Source organism: Hordeum vulgare, chromosome 2H (assembly GCF_904849725.1).
Source record: "Hordeum vulgare subsp. vulgare chromosome 2H, MorexV3_pseudomolecules_assembly, whole genome shotgun sequence".
NCBI classification, from domain to species: Eukaryota; Viridiplantae; Streptophyta; class Magnoliopsida; order Poales; family Poaceae; genus Hordeum; species Hordeum vulgare.
The window spans coordinates 76,657,223-76,663,995 of record NC_058519.1 but is presented as its reverse complement, the minus strand read 5'-3'; positions in this window follow the sequence as shown (position 1 = coordinate 76,663,995).

The following is a 6,773-nucleotide window of genomic DNA, read 5'->3' as shown; positions in this document are numbered from 1 at the left end:
CTCCTGTTCTTCATCGGGAGGCCAAATCTGGAGTCCGTTTGGGGCTCCGGAAAGGGGGATCTTCGATCTTCGTTATCACCAACACATCTCCATCGCTAATTCCATGATGCTCCCCACAAGGAGTGAGTAATTCCTTCGTAGGCTCCCTAGTCGGTGAGGAGTTAGATGGGATTCATCATGTAATCGAGTTAGTTTTGTTAGGGTATGATCCCTAGTATCCACTATGTTCTGAGATTGATGTTGTTATAACTTTGCCATGCTTAATGCTTGTCACTTTGGGCCCGGGTGCCATGATTTGAGATCTGAACCGTTTATGTTATCACCATTATATCCATGTTCTAGATCCAATCTTGCAAGTTTTAGTCACCTACTACATGTTATGATCCGGCAACCCCGGAGTGACAATAGTCGGGCCCACTCCCGATGGTGACCGTAGTTTGAGGAGTTCATTTATTCACCGTGTATTAATGCTTTGTTCCGGTTCTCTATTAAAAGGAGGCCATAATATCCCTTAGTTTCCAATAGGACCCCGCTGCCACGGGAGGGTAGGACAAAAGATGGCATGCAAGTTCTTTCCATAAGCAATTATGACTATTTACGGAATACATGCCTACATTATATTTATGAACTGGAGCTAGTGTCGTAGCGCCCTAGGTTATAACTGTCTCATGATGAATATAATCCAATGAGTCACCGATCCAATGCCTACTGTTGATACTGCTATCGTTACTGCTACAAAATCACCGCTATCACTGTTATTGTTATTATTGTTGCTATCATCAAAACTATCATATTAATGTGCTACTAATCACTTTGCTGTAGATAATTAATCTCCAGGTGTGGTTGAATTGACAACTCAGCTGCTAATACATTCAGATATTCTTTGGCTCCCCTTGTGCTGAATCTATAAATTTGGGTTGAATACTCTACCCTCGAAAACTGTTGTGATCCCCTGTACTTATGGGTTATCAAGACCTTTTTCTGGCGTCGTTGCTCGGGAGCATAGCAATATTTGTTGAGTCACTTGGGATTATTATCATACTATCACTATGAAGGATCTGAAGGATGCTAAGACTAAGATTTTTCCCTCTAAGACGAGGGGAGGTAAGGAACTGCTATCCAGCTCCGCTTTAGATTCACCTTGTGTTATAAGTAAACTTGCAACACCACAACATGCTATTAATTCTGATATGTTGCAATTTATTGATGATGCTACTTCTGCTATGAATACTACTCATGATGATGCTAGTACCTTGCTTAATGATGATGTGCCACTAGGTGAATTTCTTGATGAACAAATTGCTAGAGTAAGACAACATGATATTGTTGAATCTGATGATGAACTTGAAACTGAGAATCTTGAAACACCTACTAGAACTAGTCCTCCTAGATATGAATTGCCAAAGGTACGGGAAGGTTATACTGTGAGTGAGGAGTCAACTAGAGATATTCTTGCTTGTAAGGATTGAGATGATCTAGAGAAATTATTATGCAAGTATAAGGAAAAATCTCTGAATGCTAAAATGAAATGTGATCCCGAGTTTGCTACTTCATCTATCTTTATTGATGATAAGGATTATGAATTCTCTGTCGATCCAGAGTTAATCATTTGGTTGAATATGATCCTTTCAATGGTTATGAAACTGAAACTGTTGTGGCACATCTTACTAAGTTGAATGATATAGCCACCCTTTTTTCTCATGATGAGAAGATTCACTATTACTATATTATCAAGTCATTTCCGTCATCATTAAAGGGTGATGCTAAATCTTGGTACAATACTCTTGCTCCTGATTGTGTGCGTAATCCCCAGGATATGATTTCTTACTTCTCTGAAAAATATTTCCCTGCTCATAAGAAACAAGCTCCCTTGCAAGAAAAATTTAACTTTGTGCAAATTGAAGAAGAGAGTCTCCCACAAGCTTGGGGAAGACTTCTCCAATTGCTTAATGCTTTGCCTGATCATCCTCTTAAGAAAAATGAAATACATCATATCCTCTATAATGGACTAACCGATGCTTCTAGGGATTTCCTAGATAATTGTGCTGGTTGTGTTTTCAGGGAATGAACTATTGGGCAAGATGAAGAATTATTGAGTAACATATTGAAAAATTATGATGATTGGACTCCTCCTGAAACACCTATTAAACCCACTCCGAAGAAGAGGGTATGTTATATCTCAGTTCTGAAGATATGCAAGAGGCAAAGAAATCTATGAAGGAAAAAGGTAGTAAAGCCGAGGATGTTAAAAATTTACCACCTATCGAAGAAATACATGGGCTTGAAGCATCACCACCACCTAAGGTGGTAGAGGTAAAATCTTTAATGAAATTCAATGATAGTGTTGATCCTCGTAATAAACATCATAGTCAATGCCTTTATGAGTTTGATAATTACATTAGAAAGCAAGACTACTTCATTGCAAATGTTATGAAACAATTGAAATACAACTCTGATATGATTGCTCACTTAAGTGACTTGTTATTTAGAATCTCAAATGATGTTAGAGGTGTAGGAAAGCATGCCTATATGGTTCAAACTCAATTAGAACAAGTTGCTAAATCTCAAAGGGAGTTACTTGATGAAATGAACAATAATATAAGTGACTTTGCTGTTAGAGTAGCCACTAGAGGAGGTAAAATGACTCAGGAACCACTCTATCCTAAGGGACACCCAAAGAGAATTGAACAAGACTCTCAAAGAATTAACACTGATGCACCTAGTCCTTCTAAAAAGAAAAAGAAGAAGAAAAATAATTGGACTTTGCCTCCCTCTAGTGAACCTGAAATGGAAAAACCTCCTGATAATGATAATGAAGTTTCTATCTGTGATGCTGAAACTCAATCTGGTAATGAACACCCACCTTCTGATAATGAAAAAGATAATGATGAGGTTCATGAAGACACTCAAACAAATGATAAATAACAAGATAAAGATGTTGAGATGGAACCAGCTGTTGATCTTGATAACCCACAACCCAAGAATAAAAGATATGATAAAAGCGACTTTGTGGCTAGAAAACATGGAAAGGAAAGAGAACCATGGGTTCAAAAGCATATGCCCTTTCCACCTAAGTCAATTAAAAAGAAAGATGATGAAGAATTTGAACGCTTTGCTGAAATGCTAAGGCCAATCTTTTTGCGAACACGCATGACTGATATCTTAATAATGCCTCCTTATGCAAAGTATATGAAAGACATCATCACCTATAAGAGAAAAATACCAGAAGCTGAAATCTCCACTATGCTTGCTAATTATACTTTTAAAGATGGAGTACCTAAAAAACTTGGAGATCCGGGAATACCAACTATACCTTGCTCAATTAAAAGAAATTATGTGAAAACTGCTTTATGTGATTTGGGAGCTGGTGTTAGTGTTATGCCTTTCTCTTTATATAAAAGACTTGATTTGAATAAACTCACACCTACTGAAATATCTTTGCAAATGGCTGACAAATCAACTGCCATACCTATCGGTATTTGTGAGGATGTGCCCGTTCTTGTTGCTAATATTACTATTTTGACTGACTTTGTTATACTTGAGATGCCCGAAGATGACAACATGTCGATTATCCTTGGTAGACCCTTCTTGAATACTGGAGGGGTTGTTATTGATTGCAATAAAAGCAAGGTCACTTTTCATATCAATGGTAATGAGCATACGGTGCACTTTCCGAAGAAACAATTCCAAGTGAATGGTATTAATGTTATTGAAAAGTTTCTGACAATCAATATTGGAAGTTTTCAACCACCTCTACCTACTGTTAAAAAGAAATATGAAATGCTTATTGTGGGGGACATTCATATCCCCATTGAGGTGACTTAGTAATTTATGGAAGTTCTTTGGTTTCATATTAGTCTAAAGTGGTGGTTAATAAGACTTGATCAACCTTATTAATGGATCATTTTGAGAGGTATGAAGTTGATGAATTTAGTGAGCACTACCTTATGTCCCTACATTTTGTTTTCTGTTTTTCTTAGTTAAATAAAATAAAATGCCATGCTTTGTGTGTTTTCTGAGTTTTCGTGAAATAAAAAATGACCCAAAAATAAAAGTTCTCAGAATGCCCTGAAAATTTAAGACGATTTTTTCTGAATATTTCTGAATTTGTGGTGCAAATAATATTAGAGGGAGGTGCATCAGGTGGGCACATACCACCTGGGCACGCCAGGACCCCCAAGCGTGCCCTAGTGGGTTGTGGTCCCCACGTGAGCCCCCTCACGTTCTTCTTCCCACATCACTCCATTCACCTAGAAAAACACTATCACTCTCTCTCTCTCCCTCTCTCTCTCTCTCTCTCTCTCTCTTGTGTTCTTGCTCCCGAAATTGTGGATTATGATCTCTTTGCTCGAAGCTCCGTTTACGAAACTGTTTTGGGGATTTTTTTGCTTGGTATGTGACTCCTCCATGTGTCTACTCGAATTATTGTGTTATCATTTATCTACTCGAGGACGAGCAGAAATTAAGCTTGGGGATGTTGATACGTCCAAAACGTATCTATAATTTCTGCTTGTTCCATGATCATTTGAGTGACATTGTTACATGTTTTGCTACACTTTTATATCATTTTACACATATTTGGACTAATCTATTAACTCAGTGCACCCTGTGCCAGTTCCTGTCTGTTGATGTCTATTTTGCAGGGACTTTTACCCAATTTTCCGAAGTCCCAAAAATCCTGAGAAAAATATATAAAAATCAGCGTGTCGGAGGCTACCCGAAACACCTAAGAAGGGCCAGAGGGGGGTCAGGGGCATCCCAGGCGGCCAGTGGGCGTGGCCTGCCGCCTGGCCGCGCCAGGAGCCCGTCTGGGTGGGTCCCACCACCTCTCGTGCCCTCCTTTGGCCTATATTTACCTCCCGACGAGGAAACCCTTCCAAAGGATCCAGAATCACGAATTTCTCCATCGTTCCGCCGCCACAGCGCTTCCGAGATCGGGAGTACCAGGAGACCCCTTCCTGGCACCCTGCCGGAGGGAGGATTGACCTCCGGGAACTTCTCCACCACCATGGACGCTTCTCGGACCTGTCGTGAGTAGTCCTCCTTGTACCATGGGTCCATGACCAGTAACTTTGTGATGTCTTCTCTCCAATCTTGTGCTTCAATGGTTAGTCCTTGTGAGCTGCCCTACATGATCAAGGCATCTATGTAATTCCTATGCTATTGCTATGCTCACTTTGTTGGGATCCGATGGATTATGAGATTATGTTCAGATTGTTATGAGTTATATATTTGATTATTCCTTTATATTATGTTCCTTAGTGATTCATGCATGTTCTCCATTATTATTTATTGCTTTGGCCGAGTAGTAGATGATAACTCCAAGATGGAGCGTTATGCATGATTGTGGGTTCATGCCCCTCGATGTCTAGCTTGAGTGACAAAAACATGAGACTAGGGGATGTGATGTTGCCACCAGGGAGAAAACAATGGTGCTTGTGACCACGGTTGCAAGGATTGTTTACCTTACACATAGTTCGTTAATGCAGTTGTCCGTTCCTTTGAGTTTACACTTTGGGTGGGGCTCGCAACTTAATACCGGCGAGATGTTCTGGATAGATATCTCAAGGTGGATGATTAGTAAGTAGATGCTGATGAATAAGCAGTCTACTTGTCTTGGCGTACTGCCCATTACTATTGAACCTCTAACTATCAAGTAGCATAATTAGCATTGCGGTGTGATCATAATTCTATCAATTGCGCAACTGTGATTTGTTTACCCAAGCATAGTTGTTTTCCGTCTTTTGAGAGAGAGACATCACTAGTGAACGTCATGTGACTTCGGTCCATATCATCATCATTGTTTACACCTCCAGCATTTACTGTTTTATTTACTTTCCCGTTGCAATCACTACTACTATTTCCCGCTTGTGTTTTGATCCTTTGCAAACTACAAGGCCGGACAGATTGACAACCTCTTTCTACTCATTGGGAGCAAAGTTACTTGTTGTGTGTGCAGGTCCACGTCTTCTGCTAGCGCCAGGGTGGAAGACACCTACTTGTTGAACCTAGGAGTCCTCCTGGTTTGATAAATCTTACACTCTGTGTGTGAGGGAAATTTGCTGCTGACTACATCTCCACCTTCCACTTGGGGTAACCAACGAGGGGCGAGAAGTATATCCATCAACTCGTCATCAGCTGCATGGAGGCTTCATCAACTTTTGAGGGTTCTATGATAGACACAAAGCTAGAGTGCCCACAAAAGTTAATTAAATGTGTAGCTTTTGAGCGAGTGAGGGGACCAGGTGCATTTATGTCACCCATGATTTTTTCAATTTGCACTTCATTTGCAATCCTTGGATGTGCAGGTTGAAGACTTTGGTCGGGTTGAGAAATTTGATCAGGAGCCATTTCCTCAGGTGCACTAGACCGAATTACTTCATTGTTTGAGAAGACTTCTTCAATAGGCAGTGGTTCTTCAATGGGAATGATATCTTTAGTAATCTTGAACCTAATGGATTCATTGGGAGGCATTTCATCTAGTACAGGAGGCAGGTGCTCTCTTTGCAAGACGTTAGTTTCATCAAGTTGCACATCTACAGTTTCAACAACTTTGTTGTGATAATTGTTGAAGACTCTGTAGGTACGCGATTCTTTTCCATAACCAAGTATAAAACCCTCATGTTCTTTCCGTGCAAATTTTTAACTATGGTGAGGATCTCTAATCCAGCATCTTGCACCGAAGACTTTGAAATAACTTACATTATGTTTCTTGTTAGTGAGGAGTTCATATGAGGTCTTTTTGAGGAATTTCTGAATATATACCCTTTTGA